The following is a 13478-nucleotide window of genomic DNA, read 5'->3' on the forward strand; positions in this document are numbered from 1 at the left end:
CACAAACTCCAAAACTCTTTGGAGGATCCTCTGGACTTCTCTCCCAAATTCAGATTTTGCCATAAGCAGTGCTTTGATCTATCCATTCCCTCTCCCACGGAAGGATCTGCTCACTAAAGCAGATCTCTCCTCCCCACACTAGCAACATCTTGTTCTGGACACAAAATCCCATCAGACTCATGAGTGGGTGAAGCCACAGAGTTGTAGGATTGTCTTCTGAAGGCAGTTGGTACAATGCCTTGAGAAATATCTCAGCCTATTCCCATTAGCATGTGCCCATGACTCAATGGAAACAACCTGGTATAATGGAAGAGGTACTGATGAGGCCAAGGCTTATTGGGTCTCATCCAAAGAACTGATTGATGACTCAAACTGACTCAATTGCAAAGAAACAAGCTTTATTTTAAGGGAATATAGTCACAGTGTGGCTATAGAACGTTAGTAAGCTAGTATAGTAAGTAAGCAAAGGTGGGTAAAGGTTTTCAGGAATGTTTTTTTTTGTCTCAATTAGTTACTAAGGGAAGGGTCATTTGTTTCCAAGGAAAGGACCTCACTTTACCCATGGTCCATTTTGGTCCACATGGTTTTCTTTACCCATGATTTACTTTGTTCACCCAGTGGGCAGGTAGATGGGAACAAACTGCAATGTAAATGGGATGCTAATGATATTTTAAATACTACGGGCACCTTTAGGTCAAGTTTTACTCTTTTCTGTGCAGATTCTAAGAAAGGCAGAGATTGTGGAAACTGAACATTGTTTGCACCTAGTCCTATGTAATTAAACTACCTTGTATTTGCTATTCAGAGACCCCAACCAAGGACCTAGGTTATGTTTAAAGATTGATGTGAGGAGTTTTCTCATAATAGTAAGTCTAAGCAACTCATATCGTTTATCTGAAAGGTGACCTCACCATTCAACTAGTTATTGTTTCTATGTTCTTTTGATTGTTTACAGCTATTTGGCAGGGTTTGTGGGGCATTTCAGCCCACACCAGTACTAGATTGAGTCAGGAGTTCTCGTTTCCAGTTTTATTTACTCTCAATGTGACTTTGGGCAACTTTCTTTAACTTCTTTGAGCCTCAGTTTGTCTGTAAAATGAATGGATCGGATTAGATAATCTCCAAGGTTCCAGCTCTGACATTCTTGTCCTCCCACACATAATATTATTTTGGAGATTGAGTGTACCTTGCCCAGGCTAGAAGTGTAGCCACCACTATTGGGCCCAATCCCACTACTAACTGACATGGGACCTCGGACCTACCCTGTTTCCAAACTGGGCCATTTTATCCTTCCTTAAGTATCTTGATGTTCCCCTGCTCCTGGAGGGGCTTTCTATATTGGTGCCATGCTACTTACATATTATTTTAGGCCAAGGCAACTCAGAACTCTAAACTCAAGTGATCTACCAGCTCCCCAGTAGCAGGGATTAACAGGGATTATGTGCACAAACCCAAGGAGTTTCATAGAGGGGGGAAGGGAAAGTGTAAATTTTATAAAAGCCTGAGAATAGGAGGAGGGAACCAGGGAAATGAGGCTCCTGGAATTATTAGAAAAGGGAAAACACTTCTACAGACACTGTCAGCTTCATCGATTTGTCTGGAGCTGTCCGAGGTTCTGATCAGCTTCAGCTATGTGCAGGGAGCTTTGAAGAACCACAAGTCAAGGGGTTCCATTCTTGGTCTGAAGAGGAGATGTAGCTTCTACCGTCCAAGAAGCTCTTGTCCCTAATTCTTCCCCCACCCATTTCTTGCCACTGCCACTGGATCTGGAGGCCTGATGCTGATGCCTATTCTCTCTTCCCCTTCAGAGTTTCACATAGAATCTAAGAGTTGGGGGAAACTATAGCATTTGTTCCATACTTGAACAAGAATAAATCATCTCCACAAGCATCACTGACAATTGATCATATAAGTCTTTGTTTGAATACAGCCCCTCACTCTCATCCATCAAATTCCTACAGGTGGATAGGAACTCACCACATTTCAAGGAGACCTGTTCCACTTTTTATCTTGATTAGTTACTAAGGAAAGGGTCATTTGCTTCCAAGGAATGGACCTCACTAGGCAATGGGGGTTAAGTGACTTGACAAGGCCATATGCCTAGGTTATTACTAAGCCAAATTTGAACCCAGGACCTCTTGTCTCAAAGCCTGATTCTCTATCTATTGAGCCACCCAGCTGTCCCCTAGGAAGTTTTTTCTTATATTAAGTAAAACCTGTCTTTCTGTAACTACTCCCTTACTCTCTGGAACTAATCAGAAAACTCTCATCCATTTTCCATGTGACAACCTTTCAAATACTTGATAGCTACCTGACAAGCCTTATTCTAGGAAAAAAAAAACCACACAACATTTCTGGGTTCTTTTGACAATTTCATTGTTTCCTTCAACTGATACTCCTACAGTCCTCTTACCATAATGATTGCCTTCTCACAGATGCCCTCCAACTTGTCTACATCCTTTCTAAAATGTGTGGTTGCCCCAAACTAAATACTGCCTCATAGATATCTGACCAGAGCATAGTAGAATAAAACCATCATTTCTCCTATTTAGGACACCCTAACACTCTTGTTTTTCAAAACCCTTACCTTCCATCTTGGAATCAATACTATGTATTGGTTCCAAGGCAGAAGAGTGGTAAGGGCAGTGGGGGTTAAGTGAATTGCCCAGGGTCACACAGTTAGGAAGAGTCTGATGCCAGATTTGAACCCAGCACCTCCCATCTCTGGGCCTGACTTTTAATCCACTGAGCCACCCAGCTGCCTCCTCTAACACTCTTAACATAGATAGAATACCAATGAGTATTTTGGCCTACTATGACACATTCAGAACTCAAATTAAGTTTATAGTTTATATAACATTCTCCAGATCCTTTTCTCAAGGACTGTTGTTTCTTTATATCCCCCTCATCTTGTAGTTGGAAAGTTCATTTCTGAAGCTCATTGCAGAACTTCAAGTTTAGCCCTATCATATTTCATCTTTACTAGATTTGACCCATTGCTTTAACCTGCCAAGATTTTTTGGACCTTACATCTCATATAATGGCATAGAATATCCTAAATCACACCAAAGGTCTTTTAGTTAACTATCTTTCCCAGCTTTGTGTCACCTGCAACTTTGGCAGTATAATTTCTCTGGCTTCATGCAGTGATCTGATAAAAATGATGAGCAGGAAAGTGCCAAGGACAAATCTGTAGGACATTGCATTACAGAACTCTTTCCAAGTTGCTAAACCAGCCCATTAGGGTTGATTCTTTTGATTAGCCATCGAGTTAGCTGCCATTGTGCTTTTGCCTAACTCACATCTTTCTATCTTGCTCACAAAGAACATGAGATTTTGTCAACTCCTTTGCTAAAATTGAAGCATACTGGGTTGATGACATTTCTCCCTGTCTATTAATATGATCAACTCTTGACAAAGTCATCTGGGAACTTAATGATTTCTGCTTCTCTTTCTAAATGATCATAGGCCATCCATCTAATAATCTGTTCTAAGATTCTTCTAGGAATAAAAGCCAAGCTTACTGACCTAATGGTCATAGATTCCATCTTTTTCTTTCTTTCTTTTTCTTGAAAACCAGAACAATATTTGCCTCATTTAGAGTTATTTTACCTTTTCCATTCTTCATTATTAGTCAAAACCCCCTGACAATGAATGACTCAGCAGGTACCTCTATGAGATGTTTTGGTACACTAAGATTTAGTTATTCTGAATGTGGTAACTTGAACTCACTGAGAAAAACCATGTATTCTCTCACTATCACTTCATTCTCTTTAGTTTCAACTCCCTGTCAACTGTTTTGTCATGGCCTCCTCAATCCAAGGATCATATAATTTAGATATTTAAAGATGGAGGAGACCTTTGAGGCCAATACAGCTCCTTCATTTTATAGATGAGGAGTCTGAGGGACAAAAAGGTTAAGTGATCTGCCTGGAGTCATTCAATTATTAGTGTCTGAGGTAGGATTTGAACTGCACTATACTACCTCAAGAAGATAATTTTCCTGAACCTGCCAAGCAAAAAGCATAGTTGAATAATTCAAATTTAGAGCTGAAAGAGACCTCAGAAGACATTTACTACAATGTCTTATTATACATCTGAGTAAACTGAGTAGTTCTATCTTTTTTACATTGTTAATTATTCTAACCACACCAGAAGGGATGAGTGGTATGCTGCATCACCGTGGCATCCATGAGGCCAAAGGGATTCTGAAGGACCCTTTGAGCATTGGAGATTGCTCTGCTTTTACTTCACCTGACCCCTCTGAAGTCCACTCTTCCATGTGTAGGGTGCACATCAGATGATGCCTATCTTTTCTCTCCCTTCTCTTCTCTCATTACTGTAATGGAGTGGTCACTTCCTCCCCAAGTTTCCTACAATTTCTACTCCAGAAATTAGTTCCTCTGTTGATCATAATGGAGCCCAGAAGAGCAGTTCTCCTTGTCACCTCAACTTTTTGAAGGATAAAATTCTCATTAAGGCAAGCCACAATTTCTCAGCTGCTTTGCAGAAAATATCCAGATGGCTGAAGTCCCTCATCATTACATTATCAAGCCTCTGAGCCAGATCTGTTTCCCGAACTCCTTGTCTAATTGCTCTTATCCAAGTTTTTTTGTGGTATACTCCTCTCTTTTTCTCCCTTCATTGAGTTTCACACAAATGTTCTTCACTATATTTTCACCTATGTTGGCTCTTGGATTTGCTAGGATGCATAAAATATTATATATGAACATGTAACACATAAAATGTGCATAGAGAATATAAATAAGCACTTATTCAATATCTACAATATGCTAAGCATTGTGCTAGGCACTAGGGATGCAAATAGAATGAATGAAACAATTCCCATTCAGAAGGACAATATTTACACATGTGTCAAGAGGATATACATATAAGGATATATATATATATATATGGAATAAATATAAAGTCTTAAATACAAGGTAGCTTGGGAGGGATGGCACAAGCAGTTGTGGGGTGGGGGTCCGGAAAGGCTTCATCTGGAAAGTAGAGATTGAGATGAGTCTTGAAGGAAAAAAAGGACTCTGTGAGGTGGAGGTGAAAAGGAACTGCATTACAGGCATGGAGACAGCCAAAAGAAAGCAAGGCAAGAAACTGGTGGGAAATGGAGTGTTTTGTGTGAGTAACAAAGAGGACTGTTTGGTTAGTTCACAGAGTGATGGAGGAGAAATAACATCCCATGGGAGGCTGGGAGATAGAGTAAGGTCAAGATGGATTTTCATCTGGATTGCAAATATTATGTTATCTTTCACTCAACCTGCCCATCTTCTAAACTTCCTTATTACTGTTTACAACCACTATTTCCCAAAGCACTCAGATGTTTACAACCTGTATAATTTTCTTTTCCTTTTTTTAACCCCTTATCTTCCATCTTTGAATCAATGCTGTGAATTGATTCCAAGACAGAAGAGTCGTAAGGGCTAGGCAATGAGGGCCAAGTGACTTGCCCAGGGTGACACAGATAGGAAGTATATGAGGTCACATTTGAACCCAGGACCTTGTATCTCTGTGCCTGACTATCCATTGAGCCACCCAGCTGCTGCCAACCTGTTATCATTTTCAATTCACTTTCCTTCATCCCACACCCACATTTTCAACTAGTTGTTAAATCATATAAGTTCTATCTTCACATCTCTCATGACTATTCTTTTTTACTTCTTCATATCTCTATTATCCTTATTCAGGTTCACATACCACTTATTTGGTCTATTACAATTGTCTCCTAACTAGTGTCCCTGCCTCAATTGTTTCCATCCTCTAATCCCTTCTCTAAAAAGCTACCGAAGGGACAGTTGGGTAGCTCAATGGATAGAGCTCCAGATCAAGAGACCTGGGTTCAAATATGACTTCTGAAACTTCTCAGCTGTGTGACCCTGGGCAAGCCACTAAATTCCACTTATCTCTTTCTTATGGCTCCTCTGCCTTGGAACTAATACTTAGTATCAATTCTAAAAAAGAAGGTATTGGTGTTAAAAAAGTAACATATTTGTGTCACAGAAGAAATTCAATAGGATTTCCTTTACCTATTTTTCACATTGTTTGCATAGTATTTCAATGAACTGTTCTTTACATGTATTGTAGAATTTGCTTGTCTCCCTCACCCTGGGTTTTTCTTTAAGAAATTCATTTGTGGTTTACTCAATTTCTTTTTCTAAGATAGGATTATTATCAAAAAAGGGGAGAAAAGACCTACTTGTACAAAAATATTTATAGCTGCTCTTTTTTTGTAGTGGCAAAGAATTGGAAATTAAAGGGATGCCCCTCAACTGGGGAATGGCTGAACAAGTGGTGGCATATGATGGTTATGGAATACTATTGGAATATAGGAAATGATGAACAGGATGATTTCACTATTTTTGGGCCTCAGCAAAATTTTTGCCTTCCATACTTGTTTGAAACCAGATTTTCTGCCCTTTGTCTTCTTTCTTGAGCTCTCTTGGCTAGTTAAAGAGCTTGAAGAATTGAGAGCCAGGCCTAGAGAAGGGGGCTCCTGGGTTCAAATCTGGCCTCAGACACTTCCCAGCTGTGTGAACCTGGGAAAGTCACTTAACCTCCATTGCCTAGCCCTTACCACTCTTCTACCTTGGAACCATTACACAGTATTGATTCTAAGATGGAAGGTAAGGGTTTTTTTTTTTTTTAAAAGAGCTCAAAGATTCCTCCTCTGAGGCCCAAATAGAAGCCAAAGACCAGTAGATGGTAGTATTGACTAGGAATTCTGGAGGTGTCCATTAGAGGGAGGAGAGAAAACAATGCAGCAGAGGACCCTAACTTGGAGGACAAAGTGGCTCACCCAATGGGTGACCAAGGAACAATGGATCAAGGATAGACTTGGAGTAAGGACTATCTGAGTTCAAGTCCTTCCTTGGACCTTAGGTCCACAGTAAGGTCATACCTTACTGTGTGACCATGATGAAATCATTTAATCTTTAAAAAGGGATTAAGGAGCATATTAAAAGATAATTGGGAGAATCAAACAAGGTAAATGCTTGCAAAGCATTTGCAAATATCTGAGTGTTATATAAATGTGGTGGTGGGGAGGTGATGACAATTGGTTCACTATACATGTCCTTCCATGAGTATGGGTCATCTGCTATTGTGCTGCCCCTTCAACACTAATAAACAGTGTGGTACCCTGAGGGTGGCTGCACCCCTGTGAGAATGGAGGAAAATTCGGTCACTTTTCTCACTGTGTAATACTTGGTGCATAGTAGGCTCTTAAAAATTGAATTTCTTCCACAACCTTTTGATTGTCCTTTTCCTTTTGGTCCATTTTTCTTTTCAAGTAATTTTTTTCTTCTGATTTGTTTGCCTCATTTTCCAGCAGTCAATTCTGGCTTTCAATGCCTGTGCTTCTGTTTCCAGATGACCTATTTTGCTTTTGCCATTTTTCTTCACCCTGTCTTATTTGATTTTAAAATTTCTTTTTGAGCTTCTCCAGAGCCTTCATCCAATTCCCTGTTTTTTTGTTTTGTTTTGTTTTGTTTTGAAGCTTTTGCTTGATGTCTCCTGGATCTTTTCCTCCTCCATTGGTTCTGTGCTTTGGTCCTTACCCCCATAGAAGCTTTCATTTGTTACTTTCTTTTTTTGTCTCTTCTTTACTCGTTTTATTGACTTTTTAAAATTTATTTCTTTGTCCTGCCCTATGGACTTTTGACTTGTCCCTCTGTTGATTAATTGAACCAGAGTGTTTGAGTTGCCATGCTCTGAGGCTGAATCTTCTCTTTTCTCAATCCTTTGCTGGTATAATGGACTCAACTGTTTGAGCTAACCCATTAAGGTAGACTGCCCTGGGGCAAATTCGTCACTGTAGCCAGTGGGCTGAGGGTGTCCAGTGAGGTGCCCCCCACCCCAAGTTCTTCTCTGGCAGCCATTGTCAGAGCCCTGGACCTCATATGTTGGGTCAGAAGCATTCCTCTGCAGGGAGCTCACCCAGTCAGCTTGGTCTTATCACAGGTCTCAGCATGGTGGGTGGGAGAGGGTGTTCAGCCAGCCCATCTCTCCCTTATCCTGGGAAAATGGACTCTCTGTGCCTACCTTTCAAGTTGTTTTCAGCAGGTGAGTCCCGTAACTTATTGTTGTTGGATTTGGATTTCTCTTTTCTTTGAAGCACATTTTAACAATTGGTATGGAAGGACTCTCAGAGAGACCTGGGGCTTTTGGTGCTCTTAAGCCGCCATCTTGGCTCTGCCTGTAGGCTCTTAATAAATGCTTGTTAACTTGATTTACTGTAGTGCTTAATTAATCTTTTGCTTTGGACTAAAAACCATGCTCTGGTTGGATGGTAGAATCAACATGTCAGTGGAAGCTAATAAAATACATGTTTTAGTGATGCTGACACATGGCCAGTCCATGTTTTGAGTCTGGGATGATGTATAGAGGGGCTCATCTCTGTGCATGTGTGTATGGATGAACGTGTTTGTTTCTGCGGGGAATCTGTGAGCCAAGATGCTACCTGGTTCAAACTCTCCTTTCCTTTAAATGCTCTCAGAGTAGAAGAGAGGCTCTTGTCTGCCTCAGGACTGTAGGCAAGAGCTGTTGCCTTCCTCTCCCTACAACTGAGGAAGACTGTCTATAAGGAAAAAGCAAGGAAAGATAGAAGTCAAGCCAAGATGCTGGGAAAAAGGAAAGAGAGGGAACTCTTCATTTTTCCTGTCCAGGAAGAGAACCAGCCTGACATTAGCAGATCTAGAAGGTGGAATGGTGAGCTAGTTCTTTTTAATTAAAAAAAATTATTTAAAAGCTTTTTCCCATGGTTACATGATTCATATTGTTTCCCTTCCCTCTTGTTTCTCCCCTTCTGGAGCTGACAAGCAATTCCACTGAGTTATACATGCATTATCTCTCCTAGAAAGGAGAGAATTTGAAATTCAAAATGAAAAATAAAATCAAGAAATATCAAAATGCAAAAAAATGTTTAAAATTGATAAAGAACAACAAAAATCCACTGGGAGGAAAAAGAATGCTGGACTTGAGTCGAGACTTCAATTTTCAGTTTTTCTACCTTCTACTTTAGAATCAATAGTTTGTGTTGGTTCTAAGGCAGAAGAGTGGTATGGGCTAGTCAATGGGGGTTAAGTGACTTGCCCAGGGTCACACAGTGTCTGAGGCAAGATTTGAATCTAGGACCTCTCGTCTCTAGTCTTGGCTCTCAATCCACTGAGCCACCTAGTGGCCCCCAGCTTTGCTACTTTCTACAATAGTGCTTAGATTATTGAACCTGGAGTCAGAAAGACCTACATTTGAATTCTATCTCAGAATCCTTATTAGCTAGGTGAGCCTGGGCAATTAATTTCATTTCTCTAAACCTCAGTTTATTTGCTTACAAAATGAAGGGATAGACTCAATGGCCTCTGAGGACCCTGACAGCTTTAAACCTAGGATCTTATGATCTTCCTATAGTGACCTTAGAAAGTTCTTAATTTTTTCTGGGTCTTTGTTTCCTTCACTATAAAATATGGTAATAATACCTGCACTCTCTCCTTCCTAAGGTTGTTTTCAGGAATGCATTGTATGAACCTTTAAGTACCATAGAAATAGGAGTTATTATTAATTCTGTCTGCACTACCCCATCACCCCCTTCCCCCCCAATATTCTGGCAGCAGGAGGAGAGAGACAGCCCAGAATAGAAATACCAAAGCCGTTGTCCTTCATAAAAAATAGCATGGGAGTGGAAGAGAGCTGCCCTATGATGGGCAATGCAAGGGGAAAACTTAGGCTTGGAGGGAGAGGAGAATCCCCTAGCTTTGTTGGCAAAGATGTGGCACAAGTGCCCTAGTGTGCTGGAGGGAGATGCCATGTTCCCTCTCTTCACTGCACCTGAGGACATTTTTCACATGCCTCCCCTCTTGACCCAGCAGCCCAGTGTGAGCACTTCCTCCCTCTGCTGTCTAGGGTAATTCAGGAAACTCAAAGGCAGCTTGAAGGTGCAGTTTGGGCATGTGATCTCTAAAAGGTTCATCAACACTAGACTATGGCCTTGGGAAGGAGTATGATACTTCAGTATCACTTCTCCACACACTTCCAAGACCCAGTTTCCTTCTTTTGCTTCACAATGGGAATCCTTAATGTAGTCTAGCTTGAATCCCTCTCCTTATTTTCTGCCCATCTTCCCTCCTTAGTAGCTCTATGAAGAATTTTCTAGCACAGAGGGCTAAAAAAGTATTCTCCAAGACTTCACAGCAACACCATCCTACTCTCCTTATCCTAAATTATCCCAGGTCCTCTCTAGTCAATCCCTCAATCCAAGCCACCCTCCATTCCTCTTCCTTATCCCCTCTACCTCCCAAAATAACAATAGCACATCTAGTCTTCTAATCCCAGATCTCGGGCTAGAGCAGGAAGGGACCTTAGAAATCATCTAGACCTAGCCCGTCATTTTGCAGAAGAGAAATAGCAAAGCTCTGGGGGAAATTCTCAGACCAACACAGCAAGACTGAGTCAAGTGAGGGAGCTCATGATCCGAGAAGGAAAGAGGCTGTTAGAGAGTGGAGCCTGGCTTTGAAAGACGTTCCAATTTCTGGAAGGGAACAGGTTCTAATAGGATGACTGTGTACTATAAGGAGAGGTTCTAGGGAGCCTTGCCATTTGGGAAGGAAATGATAAAGCAAGCATTCCTAATAAGGCAGAGGCATCCATATAGAGGTCGTTTAGTCCTTGGTGAACATAAGGCTTGCAAAGCACTTTACATATATTAGCTCATTTAGTCCTCACAAAAATCCGTGCGAATGAAGTGCTATTATTACCCCCATTTTATAGGGGAGGAAACAGAGAGCTCAGACGGTCAAGTGACTAGCCTTAAGGTCACACAGGTAGTAAATGTCTCAGGTGGGAGACTGAGACCTAGTTATTCCTGATTCCAAATCTCGTGCTTTCCACAGGTTTGGAAATAGTCTTTGTATCTATGAAATTTGATGGCTGGATGAAGGAATATCTAGCCACTAACAGGATCCAATTTTCCAATTTCCAATTTCCAATCCAATCCTTATTGGATCTAATGTCTGGGTTTCCCTAAGTTTTGCAGTGAAATGTCATCTCTCACATCACCACCTCCAGGAAGTTAAGAGCTTCCCCAAGAGCCCTGAGATCTGTGGTTCCCAAGAGCCAGAAGGGACCTGGGAGGGATAGCACAGGCAGACAGATGACTTCCTTGTAAAGGAATTGAGCATTTCAAGATGATTCAGAACCAAGGAAATTTGGATCAAGGTCAGGACTGAGTTCTAAGGATGTCTGTCTTCCTTAAAGGACAGTTCTAGCTTCTCTGGAAAAAAAAGAACAAGACCCCTCCTCACTAGGAAGGGAAACACTTGCTAAGAACAGACACTCTCTATCTCTATGCTCACCTTGATAACTCCTGGGAGAGGGATCCTGTCAGGGAGAAAGGTGCTCTGGAATCCTCAGATAAGGTTTAAGGAAATGTATCTCAGAGACCATTTCTAGGATACTTGATTATCTGAAATTTTTATCTTGTGACTTTTATCTTGGCTTGTTATGGGGACCCCACTTTGATGGTCTAGTAAAGCCTTGGACACCCTCCTCAGAACCATATTTTCAAATGAAAAAAAAACAATCAAAATACAAATCATAAAGGAACAAATCCTATTGAAATACCATCTACAGACATGAAGGCTGCAATCATGGGTAGTCTAATAACTATCATCATTTCAAATGAGTGATGAGCATAAATGATATTTCAATATTTTGAGATATCAGCAATAACTATCTAAAACATCTGTGATCTCTGTTCATGACAGTCATGAGTACTGCTCTAACTCCTTGTGGTTTGTTAGTGAAGTTCATAATGGAAAGAAATGTTCCATGTCAGGTAGAGCTTAGTGAAAATGAAGACATCATTTTCTTCCCGTCCAAGTTCACCGACTCCCTGAAATCTACCCAAAGACAGGATGAAAATCCATGGGCAGACCCCAAATTAAGAACTCTTGTTCTGGGAGGAAATGGGATTTTGGGGGGACCATTTGTTAATAAAAGTGAAGATCTAGCAGGATAATAATTGCCATTTATTTAACACTTTCAAGGTGGCCAAATGCTTTAAATATATTATCTCATTTGATCTTTGTAACAACTCTCCTGACATGTATGACAGGAGATAATACCCTTATTTTATAGATAAAGAATCTGAACTTTAGAAAGTTTGATTAATTGGTTAATACTCACAAGTGGTAAACATCAGAGGCAGGATTTGAATTCAGGTCTCTCTTGACTCCAGGTCCCTTACTCTATCACCTCACCATGCTATATATAGGACAGGATATCATCCCTCTCCTCCCTATTTCACACTACAGGCAATTGAGTACTGATGTGAATAGAGCTTGGAGAAAGTCCTGAATTGAAATATCCCCTTTGATACTTATGAGCTGTGTGATCCTAGGTAAGTCACTTAACCTCTGTTTGCCTCTGTTTCCTCATTAAAATGGGGAGAATGACAATATCTACCTTAGAGGGTCGTGGTGAAGATTAAATAAGATATTTGCAAAGTACTTAGTTAGACTAGTAGGTGCTTAATAAATGCTTATTCCTCCCCTGCCCTCCATCCCATTCATAGCACAATTTATTTATCATGTCATTTCTCCTCTCAGCTCCTCACACAGAGGGTACCTCTAAATGTTTCTCTTTCTCTGAGTCATTACCTTGTACCCTGTGTCTCTCCCTGCCATCCTGCCTTCCTCTCTGTCTTCCCATCTCTTTATCTTTTAGTGTTTTTTCCCCTAAGTCTACTTCTAACTCTGTAGGTGTCTTTTCCATGTTCTTTCAAAGAGAGGTGATCTTGTGAGGGCCTTTCCCCTTTCTAATCACAATTCCTTCCTCCAGTCTCTTACCCCTCCACCCCTCCTTTCAGCTCTTGTATCTTTCCTGAAAGAGTGGCTAGAATGGGAGATGGGCAGACTATAAGCACTCCCCACAGCCTCTTCTTATCTAAATGGCCCCTGTTTCCTGAGTTCTAGTCCAAAGCTTCAGCTTTAAATAACATTTAGCCACCAGACACCTGTCTCTCTGCCCTTCTCCTCCACCCCCTACAAACACACCTGCTCCCCTGGAGATAAAGGGGGCAGGGACAGTGGAATATTCCCAAAGAGCTGTCCAATCCACCCCACCTCTGTTCTTGTTCCCTAACAAGGACTCAGACGTCAGTTAAAGATGACTCAAGGGTAGAGACACCTCTACCTACCTCTCACCCCAGGCCAGGCTCTTTAAAAGTTCAGAACTCTTCCATTCCAGATCTCCAACTGGGATGCTCTGTCTTTTCTTCTCTGGCCCCCATAATGCTCATCTGGCACAGGTTAGACTCTCTCTCAGCCCCATCTAACCTGGAAGCCAGAAGGCTTAGGTTCTAGTCTTGTCTCTACCTCAACTTACTCTTTAACCAAATCCTTACTCCTCTTTGGGTCTATATTTCTCCATCTGAACAATGAGGGGGTTGGATAAGACCATAGTAGTAG

Source organism: Monodelphis domestica, chromosome 6 (assembly GCF_027887165.1).
Source record: "Monodelphis domestica isolate mMonDom1 chromosome 6, mMonDom1.pri, whole genome shotgun sequence".
NCBI classification, from domain to species: domain Eukaryota; kingdom Metazoa; phylum Chordata; class Mammalia; order Didelphimorphia; family Didelphidae; genus Monodelphis; species Monodelphis domestica.